The 23444-nt window shown below is 39.0% G+C and overlaps 1 protein-coding gene across 2 annotated transcripts in view; it reads left to right on the top strand.

The window, feature by feature from the left end:
- The window catches only part of ITGBL1 (integrin subunit beta like 1), a 213014-nt gene that overhangs the window by 138295 nt on the left and 51275 nt on the right, over window positions 1-23444 (top strand). The gene's annotated exons all lie outside the window — the stretch shown is intronic.

The following is a 23444-nucleotide window of genomic DNA, read 5'->3' as shown; positions in this document are numbered from 1 at the left end:
ATATGTATTTCCAAAGAGAGAACTGATGGAGTATTGAACTCGGTTCACCCCAGGAGCAGTGCTGGGGTGGTGATAAGTAATAGTTTAAGACTTCAAAGAAGGATTTCCCTGACAGTCTAGTGGCTAAGACTCCAAGGGTTCCATTCCTGGTTGGGGAACTAAAATCCCACATGCCCCATGGTGCGATCAAAAAAACAAAAAAGATTTCAAAGAGCCCTTCTGGGCAAACAAAGCAATGTTTACTGGCTACAACTGCATTTCAAGTTGTATTGATCTTGAGAATCTTTGATTACATGTACAGCCATCTTCCCATAGCAAGATTGATATGTAGCATATTTTTCAGGTTCATAATATAAGGACACCACGACCTGATTAGGCAATTTGGATAACTGTGGTAGGAGAATAATAATCCCCAGAGACAGTCATGTCCTGATCCCTAGAACCTGTGATTATGTCAGATTATGTGGGAAGGAGGAAAATGTTGCACATGAAATTAAGATTGCTAACAGGGTTTCTCAGGTGGTACAGTGGTAAAGAACCCTCTTTTCAAAGCAAGAGTTGCAAGAGACCCAGGTTTGATCCCTGAGTCAGGAAGATACTCTGGAGAAGGAAAGGGCAGCCCACTGCAGTATTCCTGCCTGGGAAATCTCATGGACAGAGGAGCCTGGTGGGCTACAGTCCAGGGGGCCGCCAAGAGCTGGACACAGCTGAGTCACTGAGCACACACACATGTACACACAGTCAAGAGATTGTAGTGAATCATCTGGGTTGGCCCAGTGTAATTACAAGGGTTCTCACCAGAGGACCAGGAGACAGAAGACAGAATCAGAAGGAGGTGACGTGGGGATTGACTTTTCGTTGTTGACTTGGAAGATGGAAGAATGGGACCCGGAGCCCAGGAATGTGCTTGGCCTCCCGAAATTTGAAAAGGCAAGGGATCATTCGACCGTAGAGTTCCCAGAGGACTCAGTTCTGCTGACACCTTTATTTTAGCCTGGTGAAATCCATTTAGACTTCTGATCCCTGGAACTATAAGGTAGTACATTTTGTGACATGTTTAGCCACAGAGTTTGTGGAAATTTGTTAGAGCAGTGATAGAAAATTAATACAGGCCTTCCCTGGTGGGTCCAATGGTTAAGACTTCGTACTCCCAATTCAGGGGTGTGGATTCCATCCCTGGTCATCAGGGAGCTAAAATCCCGCATGCCTGGCGGCCAAAACCCAGAACATAAACAGCAGAATCAATACTCTAACAAATTCATTAAAGAGTTCAAAAATGGTCTTGTGTTAGTCACTCAGTTGTGTCTGACTCTTTGAGACTCGATGGACTGTAGCCCGCCAGGCTCCTCTGTCGTGGAATTCTCCGGGCAAGAACACTGGAATGTGTTGCCATTTCCTTCTCTAGGGGAAATTCCCAACCCAGGGATCGAAGCTGGGTCTCCTGCATTACAGGCAGATTCTTTACCAATCTGAGCCACCAGGGAAGTGGTAGACATCAAAAAAATCTTAAAAAAAAGAAGAAGAAGAAAGAAAACTAGTACAGTGCTACATGAAAATATTCTTTGGCATAGTCACTAGAATATAAATCAATAAATCAGAATCTTTTTCTGAGTGACTTATGTAGTCCCGTGAGTTTTTTTAGACTTTTACAACCTGTAAAAGAATAATACTTAGAAGGTATTTCTTTTACTACTAGTACTTCACCTACCAGCATAAACCTGAAAGGCTGACTAGTGTATAATTTCCATGTTGACTTTCCTCTTGCATCATTTGAAAATAATGGAAACTAGTTTTTAAACACAACATTATATCCTGCTTTTTGCAATTATATGAGATTTTACAGTTTATCCCAGTTTGTAATATAGTCTGGATATGTTGCCTTTAATGGCTGTATACTGTATTAAGAGATTTTGACCACATGTAACATTTATCTTTATTTCCTCATTTAATCCATTATTCTACTTAAATGGCCCATGAACACAATTATATGATTTTCATATTACGGTCTGAATTTTTTTCCGGTTTTGACATTTTAATACTGGGTGTGCATTGTTACCTGGAGTAAGTAAGTAGATCTGAGTTTTCATGGGCCTATATTTTGGGAGTCTCTTTTAATAAAATGAATTCAAAATTACAGGTACAAAATTAGTTAAGATGAATTTTTATTTAGGATGCTAAGGGAAATCGGCATACTTGTTTTCGTCGCATTTATTGTGTCTACTTTTGTCTGTGCTGGGTCTTCGCTGCTGCATGCAGGCTTTCTCTGCTTGTGGCAAGCAGGGGCTACTCTCTGTTTGCAGTGCAGCGGCTTCTCATTGCTGTGGCTTCTCTTATCGCGGAGCACAGGCTCTAGGCATCCAGGCTTCAGTGGTTGTGGCACACAGATTGTGGCCCCCCCGTGCATGTGAAATCTTCCTAGACCAGGGGTTGAACCTGTGTCCTCAGCACTGGCAGGTATATTCTTAACAATTGGACCACCAGGGAAGTCCAACATACTTTTTTAAAGCAGACAAACACCACAAACATCACAAAATCCAGAGTACGGTGGAATTACAATTTTTGCGTAAAAATTGGCTGTAAATGGCTCTGTATACATCAAGACTTGTTCCTTCCCAGCTTTCCAAATGCGAAAGTTCGCAAGTGAGGGTTGGGCCTTACAGAATACGTTCAACTGTTACAACTTGATCTCTGGCCTGAAGGCTCAATATTTCCATTTTTGTTTCTTTTTCATTCAGGTTGCCATTTCTCACCTGAACCCCTTACAGACCTCAAGATCTTTCAGTAAAATGTAATCGTGACCCCGAGTCTTGGTTTCAGAGTTCATAAAAAGCTAGATTTTTAGGTAATAGAAATTCAGAGTTACAGCCCTTCTGACTATATTTCCCTTCACTTGAAAAGAGATAAGGAAGCTGATTGAGGCCAGATTGAAGCTAAGCCTAAAATGAGCTGTGCCTACTCGTTGAAAAGTGTTCCCACACTCTAGAGCCTTTATTTTACCTTTAAAATCCTCTTGTCCATCTCTTCACAAGACTTTGGAGACTGAAGATTTTCAGAGTCTTAACGTGTTAATGTGAAGATAATATGAAAAGAAAGCTTTTTTCAAAACTTTTTTACCCTCAACGTCTTCTCTAGGGGGGAAAAAAGCAGATTTTATCTTAGTCAAAAGGGGATAAGACTGTTGGACATGACAAATTAGGGTTGGAGGGGATCATTGAAATCAAGAAGTGGAAAAGTTAGGCGGATTATCCCTAAAGTCTGGATCAGACAAGGAAATCAGCTGGAGGCAGCGCAGATTTAAGTGAAGATGGGCATCCTCAGGTCAAGGGCCCGGGCTGGTTGGAGCAAAGAGAACAAGAAGAAATGGGAGAAAATGTTTTAATGGATTGAAGACAGGGTGGATATGAGTGGAAAATCTTTATTTCAGTGAATACAGGGCCTTCTTCCATGGATTTAGTTCTATATTCCTGACACTGATCTAAAAGGGAAAAAAAATTGAATCTAGAGTGAGGTTGGTGTGTGTGTATATATTTTCCTGTACCTGTGACTTAATTCTAAAGTCAATTAGCAATACTATGAGAATTTTCCATTATTTATGTTCTTTTCTCTAATAGAGTAGATTCTGTTTTGCAGACAGATGAACAAAATTTGAATTCATTAATAATAGGCAATTTCTGTCACTGTGATTAGCATTAATATGGATTTTAATCTGCATTTAACTTGTACATTTTAATCTTTGCTATTAAAATAGCTCATCATAAATTTGAAGAAAATTTTGAAAATTGATACAATAATGTAATCTGTGGTTTATTCATTTAACTTGACCCTGTGATAGAGTGATCTAATAAATAGTGTATGATCAACAATCTGTAAGAAATTTTTAGAGATTACGTCTTAAGTAATCCTCTTCTAGGGTGATGACTACCTACTGTTTTTTCCTAAAAGTCTAAAAACATTTGTTAAATGAATTATCTCATATTTTCTTGTACTGAAATTGTTTTCTTAGTTCTGTCCAAATACCTAATGCAGAATTCTATTTTATTTCTCATTCCACATGCAGAAACATTGTGTCGTTATATTTTAAAAGGCATGCAAATGCATTTACTCTCTCCTGTATGGTTTCCATGTAGATTCCTGACTAGATGATCCTATAAAATTATAAAACTCAGGTCTCCTGTTGATTTTTATCTGAGGACAGATAATGAGTTTAGCTATAAGTCATTGCTGTTCCAAAGATATAAAGAAAATCATTGCAATCACACTTAACCTTCACATTGCATGGATCCAAGGCAAGACAAGAGATTGTAAAATGGACAATTGACATGAGAACTTTCTCCTTCATGTTGGATAAGATCATCAGGGTAGTCTACTGAAAAATCTGCATGTAGAACATTTAATTATTTATTGTTATTTTTATTGAGGAATAGTTAACTTACAGTGTTGTGTTAATTTCTGTGATACAGCAAAATGATTGTTATATATGTATAATATATATTAACACAACACATATATTAATAGAATTTATATATATATTTATTTTTTTGTTTTAAAATATTTTCTTCTGTTATGGTTTATCAGAGGGTACTGAATATAATTCCCTGTGCTATACAATAGGAACTGATGTTTATCCATTCTGTGTGTAATAGCTTACATCTACTAACCCCAACCTCCTACTCCATGTGTCCAACTCCCCTTCCCCTTAGCAACCAAAAGTCTGTTCTCTTTATCTTTGAATCTATTTCTGTTTCATAGATAGGTTCATTTGTGTCCTATTTTAGGTTCCACATGTAAATGATATCATGTAGTATTTGTGTTTCTCTTTCTAACTTGCTTCACTTAATCTGATAATCTCTGCGTCCATCCATGTTGCTGCCAATGGCATTGTTTCATTCTTTTTTATGGCTGAGTAGTAGTCCATTGTACACATATACCACATCTTCTTTATCCATTATCTGTTGATGGACACTTAGGTTGCTTCTATGCCTTGGCTCTTGTGAATAGTGCTGCTCTGACCATAAGGGTGCTTGTATCTTTTTGAATTATCATTTTCCCTGGATATGTGCCCAGGAGTGGGATTAGTGGCTCATTGGTAATTCTGGGCTTCCCAGGTGGCGCTAGTGGTAAAGAATCAGCCTGTCAATGCAGGAGATGTAAGAGATGCGAGTTTGATCCCTTAGTTGGGAAGATCCCCTGGAGGAGGGCATGGCAACCCCACTCCAGTCTCCTTGTCTGGAGAATCCCATGGGCAGAGGAGCCTGCAGGCTACAGGCAACCTCCATAAGGTTGCCAAGAGTCAGACATGACTGGAGAACTTCGCACAGCACAACACAGCACATGGGAATTCTATTTTTAATTTTTTGAGGAACCACCATACTGTTTTCCATAGCAGCTGCTCCAGCTTAAGAATGGAGAACATCTTAAAGGAATGAAACCTTACTTTTTTGCATGTATACTATAGCCTTTTGAGTCCGTTTTAAATCTCATTTCAAAATACCTTATTGCATGAAACAATTAAAGTAACCAATTTAATAAATATCCCATTAGGCTGATTAAGCATGGCCCTCTGCAGTCTATTGAAAATAGCAATATATACAGGGTCTTGTATTCATTCAGAGCAGTCATGGGTACCGCGTGACCCAGAGACCCCAGGGTTCCTAGAGATATTCTGGAGATATCCTGGAGGGATCCTAAAAAGGTTACTTTGGAGAGAGAAAAATCTGGATTTGTTGCTTTTTCCATTATCCCTAACTCTTGCTTCTTCCAGGTAAATTTCACTTACATATGAATTATTTAGTAAGGATCTATTAATAATATCATTTGGAAAAAAATGTTTCTGCTGGTTTCTTGTCTGCTGTTGCTCTTCAAACGTGAAAACGTTTGCTTTAGTGACAGCAAACACCGTTTCTTCCCGAATTTATCTCCAGTTTAGGCAAACATTTATATTCTATGCTCCAATAACTACAGTGCATCTCAGTTTCCCTGTTCGGAGCCTTTAACTGTTCACCTGAAATAATAAAAATAAATGAAAAAAAAAAAAAGAAAACATGTAAAAAAAAAATAAAATAAAATAAACTGTCACTCCAAAAGGATGTGGAGGGAGGGCTCAGGATTGTAGACGCACCTAGGGTTGGTCACAGACTGAAACCCAAACGTTGAGGAAGAATAAAATCAAAAGAAGAAGAAGAACTGTGTCCAGTGCTGCCGCGGGCCTTGAACCGCTCTGCATTTTATTTCTCTGTGACTTTCCTGAGAGTCAGACAGGAGGGCCCAGCATCAAGGATCTGACCTCCCTTCAAATCCTGGTCACTGCAATCAGCTGGAGACACCGCAGATTCTTTTGTTGATAAGTGACTCGGGAGGAGACAGGAGCCCTCCTCCCCATCAGCAGGCTGCAAATGAACTGAACTGCAGCCTGGGCTAACAGTTGCTCTCGTTTTTTTGTAGAGGGTGACAAAGGCATTTTTTATAGTAATAAGGTGCAATCTGTGAATCCTGCCGTATACCAGATTAAAAGAGCTGCCGCTACATCAGCCCAGAGAGGGTAGAGGCAGGTAATTATTCAGAGATAATGCGTCCGGGACAGAACGTTGTCACCCATAATGGTCCCCTGCTGAGAGATAAATGGAGAGGCTGAGGCGGCATACTTATTTTTTGAAGCCAGAGATGTTTTTTCGGGGACACAGTTGCAGCTCTCGTGATTACCTTTCCTGTTTTACCAAACGAAAGGTTGTAGATTTTAATCATCATGTCTGATGGAGGGCTGATGTCCCAAAGTGACAGAAGGTGACAGTAGCCTGCAGTGTGCAGACTGATTTAGTACACAGTCCTGGTGCAGGGTTGGGAGAACCACTTCCTTGTAAATAGGTAGATTGTTGGCATATGCATCATCTCAAATTCTAAATTAGTTCTGTTCCTCCCAGTTAAGACTTCATCTGTCTTTGCTTTGATGATGAAAATTCAGCTGGGAAGTGACCTCTGAGATGACAGTTTTCATTTGATTTCGGGGATAACACTGTTTCATCTGTAGCTTGAGGGTTACCTGTAGGACTAGATGACTCTGTAACTGTATTCTCTGAATGGAGACAGTCCCTTTCTTTGATCTTGTATTTATTAAATAAATGACTTCATCATTGTGTGAAGTGGACAGAAATAATATTCTGCACAACTTGAAATGTCTGAGGTGGCGATTAACTTATGGGACAGAAACCACTTGGTAGATGGTTCAAGAGAAATTTGATGTGGTTTATTCCCTTGCAGTCTATTTGCCTTGACCCTCTTGTAACTGTTAATAACTGATTTTGATTTTCTCAGTGTTACCAGTTTTCCTTGATTTTATGAGAAGTTGCCTTTGCCTCCTGTGATTTTTATCCTATTTCACAAAAATCTTTTTCTTTGTATATTTTTAAAGGAATAGAATATTTGCAACTAATGGTTTTTATCTTGTACAAAACCAAAAATGTTCATCTGGCCCCACTTTGTATTTGTATGTGTATCCTATCATGTATGCTCAGTCGTGTCTGACTCTTTGTGACCCTATGGATGGATTGTTAGTCCTCCAGACTCCTCTGTCCGTGGGATTCTCCAGGCAAGAATACTGGAATGGGTTGCCTTGCCCTCCTCCAGGTAAACTTCTGGACCCAGGGATCCAACCCTCATCTCTTCTGTCTCCTGCATTGGCAGGTGAGTTTGTTGCTGTTGTTGTTTTTAACAACTAGCACCACCTGGGAAGTCCATATCCTGTCATAGTAATCATTAATTTTTACTGAGCATTTGCTTCTGTTCTAAGGGCATCACATAACTTTATCATGAATCGTATGTTTTAAAATATACTCAGTAGGTGTTTTCACTCTATCCAGGAAGAAATTACACTCAGGGCGATGACTTGTGAAGGATCTCAGCTGAAAAATGGGGGCATTTGACTCAGTCGAGTTGAATGCCAATGCCCAGTCTCAAGCAAGGTACACGGTACCTTTACTGTTCAAAGTATCCACACTATCAGCATCACATCATCTGGGAACTCATCAGAAAGGCAGAATTTCATACCCCCCACCCCAGACCTACTTAACCAGAATCTGCATTGTTAACACCATCCCCGGGTGATTGATATTCACCAGGAGGGTTAATAAGAGCTCACTGTTCCTTTGTTACAGGTCTGCCAACCTGTTTTGCTTCCGTTTAGGAGAGGAAGGGTTTAGAGAGGGTGTCAGGGTGAGTGATGATGCCTGCTTTGGAGAACTTGTGAAAAATTATAGCAACGTCTCAACGTTGAGACTTTTCTCTCAGCACAGTGGGAAAACGATTCTTCTGGTTTCAATGACAACGGGCAAAAGAGTGCCCTGGGAAATATCCCTATGAAATCCTAAAAGAAAATAATGATAATAAATTCAGAAAGATGTACTGAGGTATCCAAGCATATTTCTAAAATCCTTTCCTCTCCTAGCACCACATCTTTTAATTCTGGATCATTCTACTTCATGTCTTGGCACTGTACTTCTGCCCACTGGAAACACATTTGTCAGGTCATTATGAGGGCCTGCCTTTCAGCCCTGATGGAGACAAATTAACGACTAAGGTGTGCTGGGCCCTTCCAAGCTGGATGGTAAATTTGTAGAGGAAATTGAAATCTGTAACTTAAATACACTAGTAATGTACTTAACCTTTACAGTCTGAAATGCTTTCTCAACATGCAACAAAGGAAGGTTGATATTTAAGCATTTGACAAATTAAGGTTAAAGAAGGAAGTTCCTTTTTTTATTTTGAAAGATTGTGTTAATTATTGACGAGGCCAGGAAATATACTTTAAATGGTTTTTCTTCATGGGGTAGTATTTCAATTCAGTATTTTGAACAGACCCTAGAAGTAACATTTAAAAATCGGAAACTAAAAGTGATATATGCACCTCCTGAAAAAGAAGCCTAATTATTTTCATCATCTTTCATAATATTATGTTTGTTGTTAACTTTAATTATTTGAACACTCAGTAGAAATGAAACTGATATTTCAGGCTCTGTGATGATTAAAGCTTCTGTCAGCTTTAATCTCACTATCCTAATAGAATAAATTTGAGTTGGTGTGTTCAGTGAAATAACCACAAATTGAAACTTCAGAAACAGGTAGCAGTGGATGAATGTCAATTTCTTTTCTCTTGACAGCTCTGTAGAAAGGGATAATGATGGGTCCAGAAAAAAGTGCTTACATCCTGATATGACTAGCATAGCCTATTTCCTAGATTTAAGACATTCAGTGATGAAGCAGACCAGTGATTTTGTTGTTGTTGTTCAGTCGCCAAGACGTGTTTGACTATTTGCAAACCCACAGACCAATGATTAACAGTATGTAAATAACAGTGTTGGGAGTAGAATGTTATATAAAATGCCCACATTGAGAAAAAATTAAAATTAGCAAATAGTTATTAATTTTATTATCCATAACAAATCTAAGCCTTTTTCATAAATAGTGCCTGCAAATTCTTCATAACTTCTTTTGCTATTTTAAAATATGCATCATTATAACCCATAAATGTTCAGAGCCTTTCCCATAATCCTTGATCTGTGAAGCATTTTGAAAATGGCACTGTAATTTCATGGTGCAAACAAGAACAACAGAGTTTTGTGGGCATTTCAATGTTTTAAAAAGGAATTGTAAATGAATAACAACTTTCATCAAGACAAGCAGCTGACCTTAAACGTTAGTCACTGATTGGCCTTTGTACATGAATGATGGGCCTTTTAAAGAATCAGTCACATCTCTCTCAACTCGTTTTTAAAAGTACCGTCTACTCCAGGAAACCTGGCAATTTCTAACTGCCTTGATTTTTGCTTTTCTTGTGGAAGTTTCTTTTTTTCTTGTGCACACAATGGCTTTCTTGTATTTCAGTGCTTTGTAAAGGTTTTTTAAAATACAAATGAAGGATTTGAATTTAAATTAAAATCCAGCTGCACACATTCTTATTAAAGTTAATTCAATTGTGGAGAAAAGCTAATCAGATATTTTCTTGTGTTGTTAATTTGCCTCTCCTCAGGCAATGAAAGTACATCGTTTTTAAAAGAAATCATTTCAAGATTCATCCTAATTTCAGAAAACTGAGAAAGTCTTAGAACCAAGAGATTGGCTAATTAAATACTTTTTGATTATGATCTTAGTTTACTCAACAGAGAGCCAAGAGGATATCTTGAAAATTTACCCGAAATAGGAGACAAGATCTGAATGGAAGTCCTGGTTTGGACACTTTCAGGCTGTCACTAAGCAGAGGCCACGTAACCTTTCTGATTCTCCTTTATCTTGTCTCCAAGGAAAGATAAGACTTGTTAGGATTAAATAAGGATTAATTGTGCCCTTTTCTGTCTCACTAATTTCTGCAGTAGGTTTTATGGTTTGCTTTCATTTTCACTGCTTTTCAAAGTGTAGTCCGAGTTGAAGAATTTCTCTTTCACTTACCTTTTTTTCCTGGGGATTTTCTTTCTTTCTAGCTTTATGGCATTATGATCATATAGCATAAATAAAGAAGTCATGTTTTAGAATATTTGAGTGATTTTTCTGTGACCTAGAATGTGATGTGAAGACTTCCCAGGTGGCTCATGTGGTAAAGAATCTGCCTGCCAATGTAGGAGATGCAGTCAGGAGACCTGGGTTCAATCCCTGCGTCAGGAAGATCCTCTGGAGGAGGAAATGGCAATCCAATCTAGTATTCTTGCCTAGAAAATTACATGGACAGAGGAGCCTGGTGGGCTCTAGTTCATGGGGTCTCAAAGAGTCAGACATGATCAAGTGTGCACACACACACATATGATGTATAAAGTCAATTTTGGTAAATGTTCTATGGGTGAAAGTGAAAGCCACTCAGTCGTGTCCGACTCTTGGCGACCCCATGGATTGTATAATCCATGGAATTCTCTAGGCCAGAATACTGGAGTGGGTAGCCTTCCTTTCTCCAGGGGATCTTCCCAACCCAGGGATTGAACCCAGGTCTCCCAAATTGCAGGCAGATTCTTTACCAGCTGAGCCACAAGGGAAGCCCAAGAATACTGGAGTGGGTAGCCTATCCCTTCTCCAGGGGATTTTCCTGACTCAGGAATTGAACCAGACTCTCCTGAATTGCAGGCCAATTCTTTAACAACTGAGCTATCAGGGAACCCCTTTGGGTAGTTTAAAGAAATTAGCCCTAGTCATGATTTTGTTCAGATCCTAAATGATCCTGTTTAGGTTTGATCTATCCAGGGTGGAAAAGTGTTGGTCTCTCAGTGGTGTCCAACTGTTTGTGACCCCATGGTCTGTAGCCTGCCAGGCTCCTCTGTCCACGGGATTCTCCAGGTAAGAATGGTGGAATTGCTTGCCATTCTCTCCCCTAGATGGTGGAAAGGAGAGTACTAAATTTCCCATGACAATAATCAATTTCTCATTTTGTTTCTAGTAGTTTTTATATCATATGTATTGATGAGACGTGATATTGTTGCAGGAAAGGGGACCCCTTCCAGGGTCTGAAACTGGGCTCTTGTCTAACACTCGGAAATGAATTGTCTGAGGAGACACATGTGCTGACAAAGCAAGAGATTTTATTGGGAAAGGGTGCCCGGGTGGAGAGCAGGAGGGTCAGGGAACCCAGGAGAACTGCTCTGTCACGTGGCTTGCAGTCTTGGGTTTTATGGTGATGGGATTAGTTTCCGGGTTGTCCTTAGCCAATCATTCTGACTCAGAGTCCTTCCTGGTGGTGCACGCCTTATTCAGCCAAGATGGATGCCAGAGAGAAGGATTCTGGGAGGTGGTCGGACATGTGGTGTCTCCTTTTGACCTTTCCTGAACTCTTCAGGTTGGTAGAGGCTTATTAGTTCCCTGTTCCTTCCCAGGACCTCCTGTCATAAAACAGCTCATGCAGATGGTTACTATGGTGCCCGGCCAGGGTGGGCGGTTTCAGTCAATGTGCTTCCCCTAACAACATGGACAAAAAATTCATGACTTTATGTATTGATTAACATTCAAGTTATAAAAGAACAAAATCATATGACCTTGTTTGTTTAGTTTTTTTATATTAAATTCTGCTAGGTCTGAAATGTATGCTACTGTTTCTTCATACTATATGCTTGGTAAATCTTCCCCAACAGTTTAACTTTTATTCATTTTCTTGACTCAGATTTATCATTTATGGGCATCACATATTTGAATATTTGATTTTTAAAATTTTTTTATTGAATCTGTGAATCTTTTAAGAGGGTGGGGATTAAACTATTTGAACTTATTATCCTGATATATTTGGTTTTACTTCTGCCAACTTCTTTTATCCTTTTTCATGCCATTTTTTATTTTCTGAATTTTGCTTCAATGCCAGTATGAAACACATTGTATAGGTTTTAATCTCCAATGCTTTGCAAATAAATATATCTCTTTTTATGTCTCTGATTATCTTATACTATTTTAAAAACATTGTCAGTATAAATTTTTGTAATTATCAAGGTCTTCAGTTGAATGATGTCATTTGTCCTTCATGAAAGATTTAGCTTCATTTTATTTTCCTTTCATCTTTACTTACTGGAAATTATTATTATAACTTTAGATTTTTTAGAACTCACTAAATAAAATTAAATTATGACTATTTCATAGTGCTTCTGTTTCAAATAGTATTTTTGACATTTTCATTGAACTGTTTAACCCTATTTATAATAGTTATTAAACCCAACTACTGTAAGTAATGAGTACAGTGCTTATAACTGGTCCTATTTTCCACTTTCCATGTGTTTTTGATAATTTTTATTCACATTTCTCTGTTCTTAGAAGAATTTTCTTTGTGTAGTTTACCTTGAATATCTAAAATTATTTTTCTGTTGCCCCCAAATCTGATCAAGTTTCCTTTAGAAACTTTATTTTAAGTGATAACATTTTATCTAAATGTTCCATTTCCTTCTGGTATTTTAATTATAATAAATCTGATCCTTTGTAGGTGATCCACATTTATTTGCCATCTGTATATTTAATTTCTATCATTATGTGAATCTCTTTCAATTGCACTCTTTCCCTGGAGCATGGTAAATCATTTGTAGCTTCAACGTGAGGCCTGATTTTGGGTTCAAAATGCTTTTGTCAATGATTTCCTCAGTGTCACTTTTGTACTGTTATGCTTGATTCTTCCTAGGAAGACCTGTGATTCTTAGAGCGGATAGACCTACAGCCAGCATCATCTGCCAATAATTTTGTCTTTATTCATTTCTTCTGCATTTTTGGAATTTTTGTCATTTTTATTCCAAATCACTGATGAGACTGATTTCCGCCCCCTTGTGAGTCTGCCCTTTATTGTTTTCTCCTTAGAGGCTCTGATGTTACAAATGTGCTTGGCTTCCTGCATTCTTCTCCCCTTCTCACCCAGCTCTCTCATCTCAAATAGCTCTCCTGCATGACTTTTTTTTTTCATTGAAGCTATATCTCTTATTGCAATCAACAAAGGGGAAAAAAAAGACCTTGTAGGGCTAAAACAGTTTCTAGAAGCATGTGTCTTTCTGAATTTGGCTTGTCACTGTGCTTGTTCTGTAGTTCTTCTTGCCATCTCTGCGTGGTAAACCACTGTTTACTCTGTTCTCTTTAGAAATACACAGTGACCATGAGTTTGCTAAAGGCAGAGGTACCTCCTACAGTAAGGACATTCCTGAACTGTCCCCAACCCAATCTGTTTGAAAATTTTAATTGATCCTAGAATGTTTACAAAAGCATTTACTTATTTATTTGGCTGCATCTGCTCTTAGTTGCAACACGTGGAATGTTTCGTTGCTGTGCGGGAGCTTCACTCTGGTTGTGGACTTCTGGCTTAGTCGCCCTGTGACATGTGGGATCTTAGTTCCCTGACCAGAGACTGAACCTGTGTCCTCTGCATTGGAAGGTGGATTCTTAACCACTGGACCACCAGGGAAGTCCCCGATCCTAGAGCTTTCCTCAAAAAAGTTCACAAAACATCTCACAGAGTCTGTGTTTCATGGAATTATATTTGACCACAAATGGCTAAAGATATATCATTTTATAAGCTGTAAATATTGTGAGAAATCCTTTGACTGCTGTAATTATCCACTAGTATACATTTTCACTTTAAAGCCAATTTGCTATGATTTTATATTTAGATAGAGCTTCTTTACAAATGAGAAGAAATAGTGATGAGGAGTTTCCCAGTGTTTTTCCTTGTTATGTAAAAGTAATATGTAGATGTTCAGTATATATATATATATGTATGTATAATAATTCTTCAGATGGGGAAAATCATTTAATGAGGTTTTATAGATTTTAGACACCCACATAGAGAAACTGCAGAAGAAAATTGCAAACATTTATCACACACATCATACTATCCTAGATTACACTGGAACATTGCAAGAGTGCTAAAAGATGTCAGAGTAACTAATTGCAGCATGCAAACTCATGTTTTTGCCTAAATGTACCAAGTGAAGAACTCTGTGTGTTGGGGTGGGGGGAACATTGTAGTGTCAGTACCTCATTTTTGGGTATCAAAAAATAATGCTCCAATATTTTATAGTGACAGAATATGATAGAATATGAAAAGATGTTTATGCAAAAGTATATAAAAAACAAAAATGAAGTGAGTTCCCACAGGTACAGTTGGTCGTCAAGACAAGCCTTTCAACAAATGTTGCTTACAGTTCAGTTCAGTTGCTCAGTCATGTCTGACTCTTTGCGACCTCAAGGACTGTAGCATGCCAGGCTTCCCTGTCCATCACCAACTTCTGGAGCTTGCTCAAACTCAGCCATCGAGTCGGTGATGCCATCCAGCCATCTCATCCTCTGTCGTCCCCTTCTCCTCCCACCTGCAATCTTTCCCAGCATCAGTGTCTTTTCCAATGAGTCAGCTCTTTGCATCAGGTGGCCAAAGTATTGGAGCTTCAGCTTCAGCATCAGTCCTTCCAATGAATATTCAGGATTGATCTCCTTTAGGATTAACTGGATCTCCTTGCAGCCCAAGGGACTCTCAAGAGTCTTCTCCAACACCACAGTTCAAAAGCATGAATTTTTTTATGCTCAGTTTTTTTTATGGTCCAACCCTCACGTTTATACATGACTACTGGAAAAACCATAGCCTTGACTAGAGGGACCTTTGTTGGCAAAGTAATGTCTCTGCTTTTTAATATGCTGTCTAGGTTGGTCATAGCTTTTCTTCCATGGAGCAAGCCTCTTTTAATTTCATGGCTGCAGTCACCATCTGCAGTGATTTTGGAACCCCAAAAATAAAGTCTCTCCCCAAAAATAAAGTTTCCATTGTTTCCCCATCTATTTGCCATAAAGTGATAGGACCAGACACCATGATCTTAGTTTTCTGAATGTTGAGCTTTAAGCCAACTTTTTTCCTTCTCTTCTTTCAGTTTCATCAAGAGGCTCTTTAGTTGTTCTTCGCTTTCTCTTGTAAGGGTGATGTCATCTGCCTATCTGAAGTTACTGATATTTCTCCCGGCAATCTTGATTCCAGCTGTGCTTCATCCAGCCCAGCATTTCACATGATGTATTCTGCATAGAAGTTAAATAAGCAGGGTGACAATATACAACCTTAACATACTCCTTTCCCTATTTGGAACCAGTCTGTTGTTCCATGTCCAGTTCTAACTGTTGCTTCTTGACCTGAATACAGATTTCTCAGGAGGCAGGTCAGGTGGTCTGGTATTCCCATCTCTTTAAGAACTTTCCACAGTTTTTTGTGATCCACACAGTTAAAGGCTTTGGCATAGTCAATAAAGCAAAGTAGTTTTGCTTTTTCGATGAGCCAGCGGATGTGGGCAATTTGATCTCTGGTTCCTCTGCCTTTTCCAAAACCAGCTTGAACATCTACACTATGTATAAAATAGACAACTAATGAGAACCTGCTGTGGAGCACAGGGAACTCTACTCAATGCTCTGCAGTGACCCAAATGGGAAGGAAATCCAAAAAGAGGGGATATATGTATATAGCTGATTCACTTTGCTACAACAGAAACTAACATCACACTGTGAAGCAACTATCCTCCAATAAATTTCTTTAAAGTAATGATTAGAGTTTTTAAAAATGATGCTGGAGTGATGAAATACATGTATGAAAAAGAATGAATGGGCACCATAAATAACCAAACGTCAAAGCTAAAATCACCAGTTTCTAGAAGAAAACATGAGACAATATTTTAGCAACCTTGGTTAGGCAGAGATTTTTGTAGGGAATGAAAGACTACAAACCATAAAATAAAAACTGATCAATTGAACTGCCTCACAATAAAAAGTCAACTTCTAGTTATCAAAAGATGCTGGTTCAGTTCAGTTTAGTTCAGTCATTCAGTCGTGTCTGACTCTTTGCAACCCCATGGACTGCAGCACGCCTGGCCTCCCTGTCCATCACCAACTCCCGGAGTTTCCCCAAAGTCATGTCCATTGAGTCGGTGATGCCATCCAACCATCTCATCCTCTGTCGTCCCCTTCTCCTCCTGCCTTCAATCTTTCCCAGCAACAGGGTCTTTTCAAATAAGTCAGCTCTTCACATGAGGTGGCCAAAGTATTGGAGTTTCAGCTTCAGCATCAGTCCTTCCAATGAACACCTAGGACTGATCTCCTTTAGGATGGACTGGTTGGATCTCCTTGCTGTCCAAGGGACTCTCAAGAGTCTTCTCCAACACCACAGTTCAAAAGCATCGATTCTTCAGTGCTCAGCTTTCTTTATAGTCCAACTCTCACATCCATACATGACTACTGGAAAAACCATACCCTTGACTAGACAGACCTTTGATGGCAAAGTAATGTTTCTGATTTTTAATATGCTGAGAGTCCCTTGGACTACAAGGAGATCCAACCAGTCCATCCTAAAGGAGATCAGTCCTGGATGTTCATTGGAAGGACTGATGTTGAAGCTGAAACTCTAATACTTTTTCCTACGGTTCATGGGGTTCTCAAGGCAAGAATTCTGAAGTGGTTTGCCATTTCCTTCTCCAGTGGACCACATTCTGTCAGACCTGTCCACCATGACCCGGCCATCTTGGGTGGCCCCACACGGCATGGCTTAGTTTCACTGAGTTAGACAAGGCTGTGGTCTTGTGATCAGATTGGCTAGTTTTCCATGATTATGGTTTTAGTGTGTCTGCCTGATGCGAAGGGCTGACTCATTTGAAAAGACCCTGATGCTAGGAAAGATTGAGGGCAGGAGGAGAAAGGGATGACAGAGGATGAGACGGTTGGATGGCATCATGAACTCAATGGACATGAGTTTGGGTAAACTCTGGGAGTTGGTGATGGGCAGGGAGGCCTGGCATGCTGCAGTTCATGGAGTCGCAAAGAGTCAGACACGACTGAGTGACTGGACTGAACTGAACTGAACTGAGGTCTAGATGCTGGTAATAAAATGAAAAAGAAAATCACACACAGGATAGCTTATTCTCAATACATATGTCTGACAATTACTTACTTGTACTTAAAATGTATAAGCAACTTTTACTACTCAGTAATAAAAGATAAACAACTCAATTACATGGGAAAAAGACTTGATTAGACTTCACAAAAGAAGACATGTGCTTGGAAAAACCATATGGAAAAGTATGCAGCATCATTATTAGGGAACTATTCATGAAAATCTCAGTCAGTTATCCACCCATTAGATATATAACCATTAGATGGATGAAATCAGAGACTAAAAACACCAGATGTTGGTGAAGATATGAAGCCCAGAATTCTCATACTTTGCTGTTAGGAGTATAAAATGGAACACCTATAATTTGGTAAAAATATACTCTGTGCCACTTAGATGTTAACCCAAGGTAAGTGATAAATGTCTGAAAAAAAAAACAAACACAAAAAAACTAATGGATAAGGAAATGGTGACAATTCATAAAATGAAATATTTCTCAACAATAAAAAATAATACACACTACACATAATCATTTGGGTTCTCTGGATGATATACACAATAATATGGACCTATTTATACAACTTTTATCCTCATTCAAAAAATAATTTGTGGAGGAAAAGGCATTCTTTTCTGTCTTGACCTTAGTGTTTTTTTTTAAACAGATGGTCAGGTTTTCAATTTTGGAAGTAAAAATGCTGCTCTTCTGAAATATTGATTCAGAAAAGGGCAACTTCTGAGTCACAGACTAAGTTCAGCCATCAGTTTAGTTTCATCTGGTAATACTGTTTTCATCTCTGATAATTGCTGTCAAAGACAAAGCAGTGGTTCTCAAACTGCATTCCAGTGTACATCTGAATCTCCAGGAGTCTCAGATTCGGCAGGTCTGTGGTGGAGCCTGAAATTTTTCATTTCTGACAAGTTCCCGGATGATGCTGATACCTCTGGTCCAGAACAGAGGAATACTATTGGATAATGGGCTTTCTTGGTACTGATTGAAGGGCTCAGAAAAACAGTTAACGGTCCAGCTTGTATTTCAAAGAGTGCATGAATATCAGAGTATGGTGGGAGCAGCTGCTGAGTCTTGAATTTCAAGGTAGATCACTGATCTTTATTTGAGTTCTGGTAAACCACTGTAAGGCATACTCATAATGAATATCTACTTTTAGACAGAATTTCCTGTTTCCGTATCCACCTGGCCTCTGACGAAGCAATTGTGGGCTGTTACTAAGCCGTGTCACTGATCTATTTAAGGGGTGGGACGGCGTGGTAGATTTTATTACTGTGTCCAGTCCTTCAGCTGTCTGGGCGTGGGGAAAGGGACAGGCTGTTTACTCATTGGACAACAAGCTTAGTCATGTGACTTGTCTTGGCCAATGATAAGTGAGTAGGATGTACAGTTCTAAGGAGAAGCTCTAAAAGCCTTCCTCTGCTTTCTCAATTGTTTTTCTCCTCTGCCGTTAAGAGTGGAATTTCTCAGAGAGTGGCCGTTCCATTGAGCAGAATGAGAAAAATATGTGCAAAAGAGTTGCAGCCCACATGTAACCTGAGCAAGAAATACAGATTTGTTCTTCTATGTCAGTGAAATTTGGCGGCTGTTATTTTAGCAAAATCTAGAGAAAATTATTGAAATATCCCATAGTTTACACCAGATATTGGACTAGGCTGATTATGTATATTACTTTGTTTTTAGTTACCACAATAATCCTGTTAGTTAAATATTTTTCCCCTCAAATTATAGGGGAGAAAATAAGATTTACAGAGAGTTGACCACATTAATTCTGGTAAGAGATTTCTTTCAATTATACCACTGTGTGGTAATGCATAAAATGTTGAACTGTAAATAAATAAGATTTTGTGGGAAGACAATCAAGTTTATCAAGAAATATTGTCAGAAGAGCCAACTCATTTGGAAAGACCCCAATGCTGGGAAAGATTGAGGGCAGGAGGAGAAGGGGGCAACAGAGGATGAGATGGTTGGATGGCTCACCAACTCAATGGACATGAATTTGAGCAAGCTCCAGGAGATGGTGAAGAACAGGGAAGCTTGGTGTGCTATAGTACGTGGGGATCACAGAGTTGCACATGAGTTAGCAAGTGAACAGCAGTTGTTATTGAACCTGGTCTTCCCAGGTGGCGCTAGTGGTAAAGAACCCACCTGCCATGCACGAGACATAAGAGAAGCAGGTTTAGTCCCTGGGGCGGGAAGATCCCCTAGAGGAGGGAATGGAAACCTACTCCAGTATTCTTGCCAGGAGAATCCCATGGACAGAGGAGCCTGTGGGTGCTCAGTCCATGGGGTTGCAGAGTTAGACTCAACTGAAGAGACTTAGCAAATCCCAGTATCCAAATCAGTGGGCAACTACAGAAAATAGAACCTCCTCTACCACAATTGGTGTTTCCATTAAAAGTTGATTAAATAAGATTTTACCACTCAATGAAAAAACCTCCAGTTAAAAATGTTCACTCTTTAAAACTCTGAGTATTATTTACTTGGGATTTTTTTTGAAGTAAATAGGCTAAGGTTTTGATGTTTGAAAGTTGAAACTAGATCCCAGTAAGATGAATGAATGGGGAAACATTATTAGCCCATTTTAGAAGCTTTTAGTTGAATAAATAAACATGATAAACTTGACAGATAATTGAAGGTTTGATTGTCAGTGAGACAGTCAATGAGGAATTCAAAGGAGAGATGGCAAAAGGTCTGGAATCCAAGGTTTGTGCTTAGGAGGTCTGTGTTGATGGGTAAACTTGGAGTATTCAAGGTGAAGTACTTTCCCATTAGGATGGGAAAGATTCCAATAAAGATGTTTTATGAGAAAAGATTAGAGCATCTATTGGGCAAGTCATTTGGGACTAGCTTTCTCAAAAGTTTCATTTTTAAAATAAGTGTTTATACTGCATCTGCTCTCTGCCAAGTGTTCTCGGTGTGGGTCGTATGCAGTAAACAGGAAATTAAGCTGCTCCCACAAATCTCTTCCATTCCAGTGGGAGAAGCAAACCAACAGAAGGAACCATCTTTTGGAAATCCTAAATACAATGAAGAGACTGATAAGAGAGGACTGAGTGTGACTGTGGGGAGCGAGTGGTATTTGCAGGAAGAAGGGGAAAGAAGGGATCAGCAGAAAAGGCCATGGATGAAAACCTGATGTTTGAGCTGAGCTCTGAATGAACTTGAGAGTCGCTTGGATTGGAAGGAGATCAATTGAGACAATCCTGAATGAGATCCACCCTGAATATTCATTGGATGCTTAAGCTGAGCTCAAATACTTTGTCCACCTGATGCAAAGGTTGACTGATTGGAAAAGACCCTGATGCCGGGAAAGATTGATGGCAAAAAGAGAAGGTGGCGGCAGAGGATGAGATGGTTGGATGGCATCACTGACTCAATGGGCGTGAGTTAGAGCAAACTCTGGGAGAGAGCGGAGGACAGGGGATTCTGGTGGGCTATAGTCCATGGAGTCACAAACAGTTCACAGGAGTTAGCAACTGACTAGTAACAACAACAAGTGAATGAACTAAGAAAACAAGCTCGAAGGAAGACTGATCCTGGCACCCCAGTGAGGGAAAATGCCTTAAGGCAGCAGTGAGGTTCTCATGTTCTGTGATGTCACCAAGGCCAGTGCTTCCCACATTTAGAAAAATATATAGATCCTTTTGAAAATAAGGGTGTGTGTGTGTATTTCCATTGTTGGGCTCCTTTTAAAGAATTCATTTTATAGGCAGGTAGGCTCAATTTCTATTTTTATTTGTCTTCGGTAGCTTCATAGGCATGTCTTAACTGTAACAGCTGTATTGGGAGCATGTAAGTTACATATTATATAGTCAAAAAGAAAATGAGAATGCATAATTATCTGGGAAGTTTCCTATCATTCATGCATACTTTTTAAAAAATAATTTTGGTTGCCTCAATGATCTGTACAACCTCAGCAAATAAGAGTTTCTCAAGTTCTTGTAGCACAAAATATTCTATGAAGCAAAAGATTTAGTCAGTGGCCTATCCCCACCCCTGACGCCCCCTCCCCAAAACCTCAAACCAAAGAAAATTAAACATATGTTAAATATCTGAATAAATAAACCAAATAAAAGAAACCAAAATAATATATATTTCAGTAGAATGAATAGGAATATTGTCTCTTTGAAATAAACTCCACTTTAATCATAAGCAAATTAGTTTTGTTAATCACAACATTATTTTGTGTCATATAGTTATATGCAGTAAAAAAAAAAACTCTCAAAGCTTATTTTATTTTATTTATTTATTTTTTCCAAAGCTTATTTTAAAGAGAGTATAATTATGTTGGTCTTTCCTAGTGGCTCAGTGGTAAAGAATCGCCTGCCAATTCAGGAGACACAGTTTCAATCCCTGAGCTGGAGAGATCCCCTGGAGAACGAAATGGCAACCAACTCCAGTATTCTTGCCTCAGGAATCCCATGGACAGAGGAGCATGGAAGGCTGCAGTCCATGGGGTTGCAAAGAGTTGGACATGATGTAGCGACTGAACATCATGATTGTGTTATATACTCAGAGGTTAGAAATACTTAAAATGTGGCTCCATTTCAATTCTTGCTGTTGTGTAAATACTTTATTAGTGTAGATGGTGGGAACAGGAGAAACATCTCTTAATCTGAATGCACTCAAGTAGAGAAGATTAAACCCATAGCTTCTTATATATTTGGATTAACTCCAATAATATAAACCTGAACAGTATATACAAGTTAGTGATTATATTATATGAATAAAGATCCAAAATCACTGTGGAAAGACTCTTGAGAGTCCCTTGGACTCAAAGGAGATCAAAACTGTCAATCCTAAAGGAAATCAACCCTGAATATTCACTGGCAGGACTGATGCTTAAGCTGAAGCCCCAATCCTTTGCCCCCCTGTTGCAAAAAGCCAACTCAGTGAAAAAGACCGTGATGCTGGGAAAGACTGAAGGTGGGAGGTAATGGGGACAACAGAGGATGAGATGATTGGATGGCATCACCGACTCAATGGACATGAGTTTGAGTTAACTCCAAGAGATGGTGAAGGACAAGGAGGCCTGGCGTGCTGCAGTCCATGGGTTCACAAAGAGTTGGACACAACTGAACAACTGAACGGTAATGAATAAAGATGGGCATATCAAGCCTTTTCTAATACTCTGAACACTCGCTGTGTTGATTTTCTACTTTTGTATGAGAATCTGTAGAAAATCCATCCTAAAAATGCTTCACTACTTCTAATCATCATAGTTTTTAATTTTGGCCTAGTTTGACCAGTATCTAAATAAAAAGTGGAGGAAACCATTACTGTTTGTCTAACCATCAACACCCAAACCATATATCTATTTTAAGTGACATAGTTTCAAACAAACTATTACAAAATACAGAGCCTATAGGACTCTTAAGAATTACTAATAACAGTTTACTCAGTGATGAGACTGAATGTTTTTTTTCTCCCCCCAGTGGGTGAGAGGCCACATTTTGATACTTTTCCTTCCATTTTACTGTTTTATGTGACACATTGAAAAAATGCAGAATGTGTTTCCTTTTCAGTTTGCTCCTAATGTTAGCCAAGAGATTCCCAATGGCAATTCAGAATAGAACATTTAAATCTAGAAATATACTTTGGGGAATCAGAAACCTTTACAGAGGCTTTTTTTTGTCAGGGAGAAAGGCAACTTTCTCATTAGGCAGCGCCAAGTGCACCTGCTCTTCTAATCATCAAACATGTATCTGCTTAGGGCAAAAGTTACCTTAGTTTACTGTCATTTAATCTTATGATTCATTTTCAAGCTGAGTGAGCCAGAAACCTCTACGACCTCTTGTTTAATGAAGGGCTACTGGGGAGAATGTAGGGCTCCCCATAAATACAGATTTCTTCCTATTTGATTGGAATTCTGTTCAAACATTTGTAGATTATAGGCTTGTAAATATAATACTTATGTTTCCACTGATTTAAAAATTAATTGGAACCTTTTCTTTGACTTTCTTTAGAGACACCGAGTTCTAGCACTAGGTAAGCAGGGTATTTTTGCGTGCCTTGAATCACTTAAAATAGCTTCAGTGTGTGCTCTGCAGAGATGGGAAGGAGAAGTTATAGCACATCATGATTCCTCACATCCTC

This window comes from Cervus canadensis, chromosome 9, assembly GCF_019320065.1.
Source record: "Cervus canadensis isolate Bull #8, Minnesota chromosome 9, ASM1932006v1, whole genome shotgun sequence".
NCBI lineage: Eukaryota > Metazoa > Chordata > Mammalia > Artiodactyla > Cervidae > Cervus > Cervus canadensis.
This window is presented reverse-complemented; position numbering and strand designations above follow the sequence as displayed.